The sequence below is a fragment of the Schistocerca americana genome, chromosome 9, assembly GCF_021461395.2.
Source record: "Schistocerca americana isolate TAMUIC-IGC-003095 chromosome 9, iqSchAmer2.1, whole genome shotgun sequence".
NCBI classification, from domain to species: Eukaryota; Metazoa; Arthropoda; class Insecta; order Orthoptera; family Acrididae; genus Schistocerca; species Schistocerca americana.
Window position 1 is genome coordinate 123,303,499 of NC_060127.1, and position 12,912 is coordinate 123,316,410.

At 45.1% G+C, this 12,912-nt stretch overlaps 1 long non-coding RNA gene across 2 annotated transcripts in view; it reads right to left on the reverse strand.

Moving 5' to 3' along the window:
- Positions 1 to 9,785, reverse strand: part of LOC124551284 — a 47,120-nt gene extending 37,335 nt beyond the window's left edge. The window contains exons 1-3 of one of the 2 annotated variants that reach the window (XR_006967800.1): positions 9,706 to 9,785; positions 2,531 to 2,583; positions 1,292 to 1,379 (exon numbers count right to left, since the gene is read on the reverse strand). This is a non-coding gene — a long non-coding RNA (uncharacterized LOC124551284). Of the gene's footprint in view, positions 1 to 1,272; positions 1,380 to 2,530; positions 2,584 to 9,705 lie in introns of both variants that reach the window. The other variant, XR_006967801.1, reaches the window with a different exon arrangement.
- Positions 9,786 to 12,912: the final 3,127 nt, after the last annotated feature.

Consider the following 12,912-nt stretch of genomic DNA (forward strand, 5'->3'; position numbering starts at 1 on the left):
ACTCAGTTTGAGGATATCCCAGTTTAAGAAGTGGTACCATGAACCTGCAGTTTTTAACATTGAGTGAGCAATTTAAAAAAATTGTACATGCATTAAAATGAAGTGTCACAAATATACATGAAAGTTCTGCTGGCAAGTCAGAAATACTTCATTACATATTAAAGCTTTATTCAATTTTCTACAGCACTACATTAGCTATGGGAAGGTAGCTCTAATGAAGTGTGAAGATACAAGGGAAATTTTCTAAAGTTTGGGTGGACCCTGCAGATTCGAGGCATGGCACTGCAGGCGTAATCAGCATCTAGTCCCTGCAACTGCAATTACTGTCATCCATTTAACTGCCTTGTTGAAAGTGCAGCTTATGCCATTTTATCACTGCCATTTATGCCGATACCACCCTGTCATGCATATAAAATTATAGCCGAACATACATAGTGTCACTGTTTATGAAATATTCAACAGCTCCACCATGTTTTATTCATACATGAACATTAAATGAGACAGCAGACAATCTGAACACTTCACATACAGAAAGTGTGTTAGTAGTTTAATGGAGTCGTGGAAATGTGGACGCAAAAAACTACAGACCAACTGCAGTTCAGGCGTATAGATGAACAGGTTAAATTTCACTAGACCATGTTGGGATGAAAGAGAAAAATATTGTCTTCTCTCAAGGAACAATCCTTCCCCCAAAATTTATTTTCAAGCTTAAGGTAAATGCTTAAACCTGACATGCTCAGCATAATTGAGTTCTGGGATATAGGAAAATTAATTATTTTTGTGCATCACATGGATTGGAGAAAACTTTCAAAGCTCCTACTTCATACACAACATAAGCAACTCATGGTAAAATACTGGGATCAACTGAGAAGCAGGGATGCAGTTTTCCATCCTGGGCAGAATCTATGAACGCACTATCCACAATATCAATGCTATGGTTTTGCATTTTATCCACAAAGTCAATGCAGATTGTGAATTAGTGCACCAGGTCTACAATGTACATTGATCTCTATATGAAATATGGAACACTGACAATAAGCAAAGCTCAGTATCATCAAAAACACTAATATTCTGCTTTTAACAATAGTCACACTCAGATTCACTACACTGAGGTTCAACAGCACAACCAATACTGCATTAATATACTACAGAAAGACAACACACAAAACATGGAAAACAGTAACTAACAGATGGAGAATGGAAGCAGACAAATATAAATTCATCATTTCACAGCACAACACACACTCCCAAAGCAAAAATAGGACACTGTACCTTCATTCTCCGTACATACCACAAGTGGCTCCATTTGAGCTGACAGACATAGATTTGGGTTGGCTTGGTGGCAGAGTAATTTAGATTTTGACACAGAGTGTAAAAACCTGAAATGAAAAAATTCTATTACCTCCTAAACTAACTTAAGAGGTAATGGTTCCTATGTACCTTACACTAAAATAATATTCCACTATTAACATCCAGTAACTTAATGTTCTCCAGGCACAAATTGTTTTAACACAGTGATCCCCCCATTTTAGTAGCTGCAGCATTTTGACGTCAGCCTGTTTCATCGAATTTGTTACAGCACAATATTCTGGTGCAAGATGCTAACATCTCACATGCCAGATCGTAGGAAAGACATAAGAAATAAACATCCTTGCTAAAGGCTGATTTAAGGAAGTACTGCCCAATTCCGCTTTATCCCATTGTTTCTACACATTACTCATCATACTCATTATCACATTAATATTACAGTTATTCATGCACCAGTACTTACAGGAAGCTGTGACTCATTCCACATACAAGCCAATCGCTTACACAAATGACACTACAAATAAATAACATTACAGGTAATAATATTGTTCATTCCATTGTTTGGATCTGGAATATCAACTCAAGCAACCGCCCGACATAGTCAAGACCTCAGACTAGGTGACATTGTCTCCACTAAAAGAAGAAAAGAGCAAAATAGGTCAACTGATAATTCATCCAACCTAATCCAGAACTCTGGTTTCAGTACACTGTGTCACACCAACATCCTCAAAAACAAAAAAGGTAAAGAATGTTTTCACTGATGGTAGGAGAACAGCATAATGATGACAAATGTAGCAAACATGTCAAATAAATGTATGTGCTTATATCAAACTTCATGAACAACAGACACTCTCCCCTCCCCCCCCCCCCCCCCCCCACCCTTTTTCACAAGATTTAAATGATATTGTAAAGACAAACAATAGACATCTGGCCATCTATAACAAACTACAGATACTTGCAGGAGCCCACAAAAGGAACTTCGAAGACTATACCATTGAACCACGTCATTTACTAGATAAGCAAAGACAGTTAAGTGGACTGTTCTGCATGTAGACGTCACATGCCACATTATATCACACATCAAATCAGGGGTCCAGTACTGCTGGTTGGACTCAAGAACAGGTAACACATTTAAAGCGAAACCTATGGTAAAAATAAATGAGTACCGAAAAAATCATTAACTAAGAACTTGTATAGAATATATAGGTTAAGCATACTGTACCGTACAAAGATCTCCAGCCATTCTGGTAACTCACAGCAGGGACAGTCAATTGCCTGCAGAGAAAGAAAGAACATTAATTTTCGGCGAGACTTTGAACAACATATTTTAAGTAATAATTCTTACTTCGTTTTGCAAAATTCCAAGATATTTAAAACTGTATCAGTTATGACATGTCTGTAAGTATATGACAATTAATTTACAGCTATAGCCATATATTTTTACATTAAATTTAGTAACAGTACATAGAGCAGTTTTTTCTGATGCCATTATTTGTTCCAAAGTGCTTTCAAAGGAATAGTTGCGTTCATTTTACTCCGCATCATATCTATTCGTGAAAGTTGTCAGTACGGTTACAGCAGAAAACTGAAGCAAGCTATAGTACATGGAAGAAAATGCATCTACTTTGGAAAATCATCTAACGATATACTGTATGAATAAATTGGTAACGAAATTATATCTGGTATGAAGAAAGGATACAGTGGCATAGCCAAGTAAATACGTAACATGTGTAGCATATCTACAGCAGAAGTAGACGTTCTAAACTTAAGCATGAAATTTAAGTAGAACATGAGCTTACACCTGTTTCCGGTGACTCGATTTAGGATGAAAACCATGTTACAGATCCAAAATAGCCAACATGTGGTAAGATAATATACGTAACATGGCTCACGCTGTTCAATATTAAACGGCATACGAAACGGAAACCATTTTCTCGATCTTTATTTCACTGGCTAACACTTCTATTCCGCATCGTGCTTGAACTCTTTCGCTCGAGAACATATGTAAGTAGTAGTGCTAGGATTCTACCACTATCCTAAATCGGAAATAAACCACGTGTATACCTATCCCGCTTTACAGCTAACGTACTGTGCACAAAATGCAGGCGTCTGTTTAGGGAAACACGCTACTACAACTGACGCTACATAAAATACCACATGGTTGGTTGGTTGGTTGGTTTGGGGGATTAAAGGGACCAGACTGCCATGGTCATCGGTCCCTTTTTCCAAAGACAAAGAACACCCACAGAGAATAAAAACAAGGAACAGAAGAGATCACAGACGATACAGAACAAGAGATACTGAGACAAAGACAAGACCAAACAAACTAAAACCACACAGAGTGTGACGGTGGTTGGCCGACCATAGACATAAAAAAGGAAAGGCCAACCACTTAGAAACACATTAAAAAATCAGTGTAAAACCATAGGCCAAAGGCCAGAATCAACACAAAACGATAAAAGAAAACAGAAACACTCAGAGTAAATGATAAAATCCCCCTGCCCGAATAAAACGTAAAACTAAGTCAGCCATAGTGGAGTCGTCTGTTAAAGGGGCAGGGAGCGTAGCAGGCAGCGCAAATGTCTGCCTGACCACAGCTAAAAGGGGGCAGGCCAGCAAAATGTGGGCCACTGTCAAAGCTGCCCCACAGCGCCAATGCGGTGCAGTAAATAACTGTGTGTCAGCCGGGAGTGGCCAATGCGGAGCCGGCAAAGAACTACTGAGTCCCTGCGAGTGGCTCGCAGGGATGAACGCCACACAGCCGTCGTCTCCTTGACAGCACGGAGTTTATTGCGCATTGGCAGTTCGCGCCATTCATCGTCCCATAGCGCCAAGATTTTGCGGCGGAAGACTGCCCGCAAATCAGCCTCTGGGAGGCCAACGTCCAGAGATGGCTTACTGGTGGCCTCTTTCGCCAGGCGGTCAACATGTTCGTTACCCGGGACACCGACATGACCGGGGATCCACACAAAGACCACAGAGCGGCCGCAACAGGCGAGAGTATGCAGAGACTCGTGGATAGCCATCACCAAACGAGAACGAGGGAAACACTGGTCGAGAGCTCGTAAACCGCTCAGGGAATCGCTACAGATAACGAAGGACTCACCTGAGCAGGAGCGGATATACTCTAGGGCACGAAAGATGGCGACCAGTTCAGCAGTGTAAACGCTGCAGCCATCCGGCAAGGAACGTTGTTCAGAAAGGTCCCCTAGAGTGAGCGCATATCCGACACGACCAGCAACCATCGAACCGTCAGTGTAAACAACACCAGAGCCCTGATACGTGGCCAGGATGGAATAAAAGCGGCGGCGGAAGGCCTCTGGAGGGACCGAGTCCTTAGGGCCCTGTGCCAAGTCGAGCCGAAGGCTAGGGCGACGAACACACCATGGGGGTGTATGCAAAGTAGCCCGGAAAGGAGGTGGAACAGTGAAACCCTGGAGCCCAGAGAGAAGCTCTTTGACGCGGACCGCTATTGTACAACCAGACCGGGGCCGACGTTCTGGCATACGGACGACCGACCGCGGGAACAGGAGGCGATAGTTTGGATGCCCGGGCGAGCTTAGAACATGGGCAGCATAAGCGGCCAGCAAACGTTGGCGTCGGAACCGCAGTGGAGGTACACCTGCCTCCACTAGTACGCTGTCCACAGGGCTGGTGCGGAAAGCACCAGTGGCAAGGCGTATCCCGCTGTGGAGAATCGGGTCCAGCACCCGTAACGCAGATGGGGATGCTGAGCCATAAGCCAGGCTTCCATAATCCAGACGGGACTGGATTAACGCCTGGTAGAGCCGCAACAGTGTAGAGCGGTCGGCGCCCCAGCGGCTGTTGCTCAAGCATCTCAGAGCGTTTAGATGCCGCCAACACGTCTGTTTCAGCTGCCGGATATGAGGCAGCCAAGTCAACCGGGCATCGAAAACCACCCCCAAAAACCTGTGGGTCTCCACCACAGCAAGGAGTTCGTCGGCAAGATAAAGCCGCGGCTCAGGATGGACTGTTCGGCGCCGGCAGAAATGCATAACGCAGGTCTTGGCAGCCGAAAACTGAAAACCATGCGCTACAGCCCAAGACTGCGCCTTACGAATAGCGCCCTGTAGCTGACGTTCAACAGCTGAAATGCCAGTAGAGCTGTAATAAAGGCAGAAGTCGTCAGCATACAGGGAAGCGGAGACAGAATTTCCCACGGCCGCAGCAAGCCCGTTAATGGCTATTAAAAACAGACAGACACTTAAAACAGAGCCCTGTGGCACACCGTTCTCCTGGACGTGGGAGGAACTATACGAGGCCGCGACTTGCACGCGGAAGGTACGACACGACAGAAAATTGCAGATAAAAATCGGCAGAGGACCCCGAAGACCCCATCCATGAAGCGTAGAAAGAATGTGATGACGCCATGTCGTATCGTACGCCTTCCGCATGTCGAAAAAGACAGCGACCAGGTGCTGACGGCGGGCAAAAGCAGTACGGATGGCCGACTCCAGACTCACCAGATTGTCGGTGGCGGAGCGGCCTTTACGGAACCCACCCTGAGACGGAGCCAGAAGGCCCCGAGACTCCAGTACCCAATGCAAGCGCCGGCTCACCATCCGTTCAAGCAACTTACAAAGAACGTTGGTGAGGCTAATGGGACGGTAGCTGTCCACCTACAGAGGGGTCTTCCCAGGTTTCAAAACGGGGATGACAATGCCTTCCCGCCATTGCGACGGAAACTCCCCCTCGACCCAAAGACGGTTGTAAAGATCGAGAAGGCGCCGCTGGCAGTCCACTGAAAGGTGTTTCAGCATCTGACAGTGGATGCCATCTGGCCCAGGAGCGGTATCAGGGCAAGCAGCTACGGCACTGCGAAATTCCCACTCACTGAATGGAGCATTGTAAGATTCCAGGTGGTTGCTGCGAAACGAAAGGCTCCGACGTTCCAGCCGCTCTTAATGGAGCGGAAGGCCTGGGGGTAATTCGCAGAAGCGGAACTCATAGCAAAATGCTCTGCTAAGCGATTTGCAATGACGTCGGAGTCGGTACAAACGGCTCCATTCAGTGAGAGCGCAGGGACGCTGGCAGGGGTCCGATAGCCGTAGACGCGGCGAATCTTGGCCCAGACCTGCGAGGGAGTGACATGGAGGCCAATGGTGGACACATACCGCTTCCAGCACTCCTTCTTGCCTTGGCGGATAAGGAGGCGGGCCCGCGCACGCAGCCGTTTGAAGGCGATAAGGTGGTCGAGGGAGGGATGTCGCTTGTGACGCTGGAGCGCCCGCCGGCGATCTTTAATCGCTTCAGCGATCTCAGGCGACCACCAAGGCACAGCCTTCCGCCGAGGGGACCCACAGGAATGGGGAATGGCAGATTCGGCGGCAGTAACGATGCCGGTGGTGACCGATTGAACCACCGCATCAATGTCATCGGTAGAGAGAGGCTCAAAAGCGGCAGTGGAGGAGAACAAGTCCCAGTCAGCCTTATTCATAGCCCATCTGCTAGGGCGCCCAGAAGAGTGGCGCTGTGGTAGTGACAAAAAGATCGGAAAATGGTCACTACCACACAGGTCGTCATGCACACTCCATTGGACAGACGGTAAGAGGCTATGGCTACAGATTGAAAGGTCAATGGCGGAGTAGGTGCCATGCGCCACACTGAAGTGTGTGAAGGCACCATCATTTAACAGCGAGAGATCGAGCTGCGACAATAAATGCTCAATGATGGCGCCTCGACCTGTTGCCACTGACCCACCCCACAGAGGGTTACGAGCGTTGAAGTCGCCCAATAGCAAGAAAGGTGGCGGCAATTGGGCGACCAGTGCAGCCAGGACATGCTGCGAGACATCACCATCCGGTGGAATGTAAAGACTGCAGACGGTAACAGACTGTGGCGTCCACATGCGTACAGCGACAGCCTCTAAAGGCGTCTGGAGAGGGACAGACTCGCTGTGCAGAGTGTGAAGGACATATATGCAGACGCCACCAGACACCCTTTCATAAGCGGCTCGGTTCTTGTAATAACCCCGATAGCCACGGAGGGCGGGGGTTCGCATCGCTGGAAACCAAGTTTCCTGGAGAGCAATGCAGAAGAAAGGGCGAAGGCTGAGAAGTTGGCGGAGCTCAGCTAAATGGTGGAAAAAACCGCCGCAGTTCCACTGGAGGATGGTATTGTCCATGGCTGAGAAAGGCGTGAAAGGACTGGGAAGGCAATTTACGCCGCTTGTTCACTCACTGCCACCGATTCAGTACCCGTACGAGAGGCATCCATGGCGTCTGAGGGGCCAGCGAGATCAAGGTCCTCAGCGGACGCTAGAATCTCGACTTCATCCTCAGACGCAGAGCGCGAAAGGTGCGGTGGGGTTGGTGCCACCGCAAGTTCTTTAGCCTTAGAGGTCTTTCTCTTGGACTTCTCTCGCTGAACCTTGGGTTTCACCGGCTGGGAAGGCTTCACCGATTCAGTCTCCGGGACAGAGGAGGATCGTGAAGCCCTACGTCCGGCTGCTGGTGAGGACTTATGCCACTGGTGGCCGTCATCCTTCCCGCTGGTGGAACCCTGGGAAGGGAGGGTCCCAAGGGAACTCTTACGGGCGAGAGTAGCCGAAGAAGTTAGACGCTTCTCCGGCTGAGAAGCGGGGACGGACGTCCCCGATGGGTGGGAGGAGGTTGCTCCTGAGGTAGGTGGTGCAGGAGCAACCAGTTGGGGAGAGCCCCCCACGGGCAAGGGGGCAGAAGGAGTCGTACTGCTTATCGAGCTGGCTGGAAGACTCGAAACTGATGGAGCTAGCACAGTTGTTGTAGCAGCTGCATACGAAGATGTCATTCTCACAGGATGGAGTCTGTCATATTTCCGTTTGGCCTCAGTATAGGTCAGCCGGTCCAGGGTCTTATATTCCATGATTTTGCGCTCTTTCTGAAAGACTGTGCAGTCAGGCGAGCAAGGTGAATGATGCTCCCCGCAGTTGACGCAGATGGGAGGCGGGGCACATGCAGTATCGGGATGAGACGGGCGTCCGCAATCTCGACATGTGAGGCTGGAAGTGCAGCGGGAAGACATATGGCCGAACTTCCAGCACTTGAAGCACCGCATCGGGGGAGGGATATAGGGCTTGACGTCACATCGGTAGACCATCACCTTGACCTTTTCCGGTAACGTATCACCCTCAAAGGCCAAGATGAAGGCACCGGTAGCAACCTGATTGTCCCTCGGACCCCGATGAACACGCCGGACGAAATGAACACCTCTACGTTCTAAGTTGGCACGCAGCTCGTCATCAGACTGCAAAAGGAGATCCCTATGGAAAATAACACCCTGGACCATATTTAAACTCTTATGTGGTGTAATAGAAACGTTAACATCCCCCAACTTGTCACAAACAAGTAATCTGCGGGACTGGGCGGAGGATGCCGTTTGTATCAGTACTGACCCAGAGCGCATTTTAGACAAGCCCTCCACCTCCCCAAACTTGTCCTCTAAATGCTCGACGAAGAACTGAGGCTTTGTGGAGAGAAAAGACTCCCCATCAGCTCGCGTGCAAACTAAGAATCGGGGCGAATAACTGTTAACTCCATCCTGAGACTTACGCTCTTCCCACGGCGTGGCCAGGGAAGGGAACGTTTTCGGATCGTACTTCTGAGCATTAAATTGAGCCCGAGAACGCTTAGAGACTGCTGGCGGCTGGCCGCCAGCGAGAGATGATGTACCACGCTTCATTGCGGGTCATCCGCCCTGATGCCACCTACTCCGACCAAGGGCCCTCCCCACGGGCGCCACCCAGCCACAGCAATAGCCACCTGGCAGGATGGCCATTGCCGGGAGTCCTGATGCCCCAGGGAGATGGGCATCTACTCCTCGGCATACGTGGGGAGTGAACGGCGCAGGCATCAGTAGAGCTATCCCTGTGTTGTCAGGGGGCTACAACCAAGAGGGTACATGGCGGCCCCACCACAACGGACTGGCTACCGTGCTGGATGTTAGGTGACATGTGGTCCATGGGCGTCGTCAGTGCAGAAAATGGCCCTGCACAGTGCTTGGCAGAAAGTGCACGCAGGGGCGCATCGATGCCCAAGAGATGGAGAGCGGGCAAGACTGCAATGCAACGACGAATAAGATGGCGAAAGTTCTCAACACAACACGGACACAATGCACCAAGTAAGGCGCCCTTCCCCAATCGGCTCGCTCTTCGGAAAAATTTTGAGATGTGGAGGTCAAACCCGACAGGGGACCATCACATAAGGCCGAAACGTTTGAGGCTCCTTTTAGTCGCCTCTTACGACAGGCAGGAATACCGCGGGCCTATTCTAACCCCCGAACCCGCAGGGGGGGAAAATACCACATGCATACTACTCAAATCGACTAGCAATGCGTTCTGCATCACTGAACAGACTCTGCCGTCTAAACTATTTACAAAATACTATTTGCAACGCTTACCATCAGCCATTACGAATGCGTTATTCCGTTATCAAACACCAACTACACCTGATACAGCAAGAATAGAACTGCGCTCCTTTACTCGCCTGAGGTAAAGTGAATCATCTTTGCTTCAGCTATGCCAACACATACGACTTTCTTACGCCATGTTTTGTGGTATAATCGATTACATGCTGGATTATTTTGCACCAACAGTAGGTAATGAGCATCATAAACAAATTCGACAACAGAGCAAAAAATAACGGATGACAGGAAATCCACAGAACATGAAATTCTGCTTTAAAGACATAAATCCCACAAATATCCGCAGCGGTAACGGAATAATAGTGAAGTATTTTGTCGATGGTTCAACCTGTTTCCGTAATAAGGTACAACTATCAACATTTACTAAAAAAAAAAAAAAAAAAAAAAAAAAGTAACGGAAAAAAATACCAATAGTAAAACCATTTAAATAACGAGCAGTGTACGAAAGATAATATTATTACCCGATTAAATTTTATGTACCGCAGCCACGGCGTAGTGTGATTAGGATTATGTTGTCAGCGACCCTTGAATGCACGGAAATATGTGGCATTTGTGTTAATTTTTCGTATTCCCGCAAACGATTTCGTATAAGATGTTTCGTTGACGGAGATAATCAATTTACTGAGATGACGATGGTTTTCCGAATGAGCTATTTTTAAACTAAAGCGAGAGTGGTGATAGATATGACAAAACAAAATTGTGCATTTTCTTTTCTCGAAAGATCAAGAACGCCCAACACGGGTGTAGTCGACAGAGAAGCAACATAGAGGCCACTGACAAATATCTTAAATACAATCTGGCGTGAGTGTCATCAATGCCACCTAGGTGGCGTTGGTGTCATACGATAGCCTGAGAAGGAAGCTGTGGGGAGAGATCTTTGTCTAGACAACCGAGTTCGCGAAAATGTTGCTAAGAAGTAAGATTGCTATGATAATCGCAACGTATAAGTTCTCTGGCCCGAAGTACGATATAATTAACAGTTAACTGTGTTGTTTTTCTAATAAAAATTAACTGACCCGTATATAAGACCTCTTAAAAATTTTTGTATTGTGTGTTCTATTTCAGATATAGTCGAAATACGTGTTTTTGGAAGGCACTGTGCAGAATATATGGTTTCAATTTTACAATCACGAAGGATTTGTACAGACATTTGAAAGCTTTCCATGATATGGACGTAAATTAAAAAGCGAATAATGAAATATGTAACATGCCGGTATCTTACGATATGTGTACGGACATAGTTTCCCTCGATCGCCACAAGACAAGGCGTATGCCAGCTCCTCTAAAAGTACTAAATAAAATGTGATACAGTATGATATTGTAATGTTGGTTTTTTATTTCAGATTTATATAATTTATAAATTTTATCAGCACGTGTTTCCCACTCAATAAATAACATTTATTTATTTATTTATTTATTCTTTGCCCATGGACTCCAGCTGAAAATTCAGCGAGAGTATTGGGTGTGTCATACAATAGGCTATTAACATCATACTTGATTTCATTATATATAAATGAAACAAATGATTAAACAGAAATAGTCCACAATCATACAAAGGTATTACATGTTTCACATTATATGCACACACAAATCCAAACAACATACATGATAATTTTAAACGTACGTTTCAGTAATGATATAACATATTAAACACCATCTTAGTATTCACTCAAACTGTATATACATTTCTCTGTGAGATATTGTTTCAAATGATTTTTAAAACATTTTAGGTCTGTTTCTTTTTTAATGATTTTGGGGAGTTTATTAAAAAACCTTTTGCCTGCTTCTTCTGGGGCAGTCATAGACAGTTTTAGATTTCTGTTTATCATGTAGTAATTTTCATTTCCTCTTGTACCGTGTTTGTGTATATCTTTATTTAGGAGGTGTTTATCACTTGACCTTACCGCCATTATACTTTGGTATATGTGCAGTGAATATACTGTCATAATATTATAGTGTACAAAAGCTTGCCTACAGGTCTGTCTTGGTGGTATTTTTGCAATGCATCTCACTGCCCTTTTCTGAATTGTGAATATTCTTTTTAGGTAGCCAGCTTGTCCACTTCCCCATACATGAACTGAATAAGACAAATGTGGGAAGACAAGTCCATAATACATTGATCTGAGTATTTTATCATCCACAGTCTTGGCTGTTTTATGCATGATGAAGATCTGTTTGTTTATCTTTTTACACAGTGCATCTATGTGCTCCCCCCATCCCAAATGTTTGTCTATTATAGTTTCTTCTATTATAGTTACTTCTTTAATAGTCTTTCCATTTAAATTAACATTTATATTATAATTTTCACTATGCTTGGTCTGAAATACTACATTCATTGTTTTAGACTGATTCATAAACAGGCTGTTTTGTATTAAATATTTATTTGCATTTTCGATAGTCAGCTGTGCAAATGATTGTTGTGTCATCAGCATACATTATAAGTTTCTGATTTATATAGCTAGGGAAGTCATTTATGTAGAGTATTAATAGTATTGGCCCAAGCACAGACCCTTGAGGCACACCGTGTTTAACTGTTTGTAATTCTGATCTGTAGTTTGTTATATTTCCCCCACTAGTATGTCTGATTTCTGTGCATTGTTTCCTATTTGTAATGTATGATTTAAGTATGTCATAGCATTTTCCTCTAATTCCATACCGATATAATTTCATAATTAATTTTGAGTGGTTCACACAATCAAATGCCTTAGATAGGTCCATAAAAATCCCACAAGTCTTTTGTTGCCTGTCAAGTAAATTAAGAATGTGATCAATTATGTCTGTAGATGCTGTTTTTGTTGACTTCCCTTCTCTGAAACCATGTTGTTATAAAACTTACAATTCTATTATCTATTATCATTTCATAGATTTTAGCAAATGTTGAGATCAATGATATTGGCCTGTAATTTCCTAGTTCATCCCTGTTCTCTTTCTTAAATATTAGCTTCACTTCACTTACTTTCAGTGAATCTGGAAATATACCTTCTTCTGTCGCAGCATTCAGCATGTGTGTCAATGGTTTTAAAATACATTCTCTGCATTCCTTTACGAGATGCGATGTGACACCATCCAAGCCAGATGAATGTTTAATTGTAAGTTGTTTTATTAGGTTTGACACTTCCGCATTCGTTGTAGGTATGAAAACCATAGTATGATTTGTATGTGGGGGATTTAACAATTTACTTA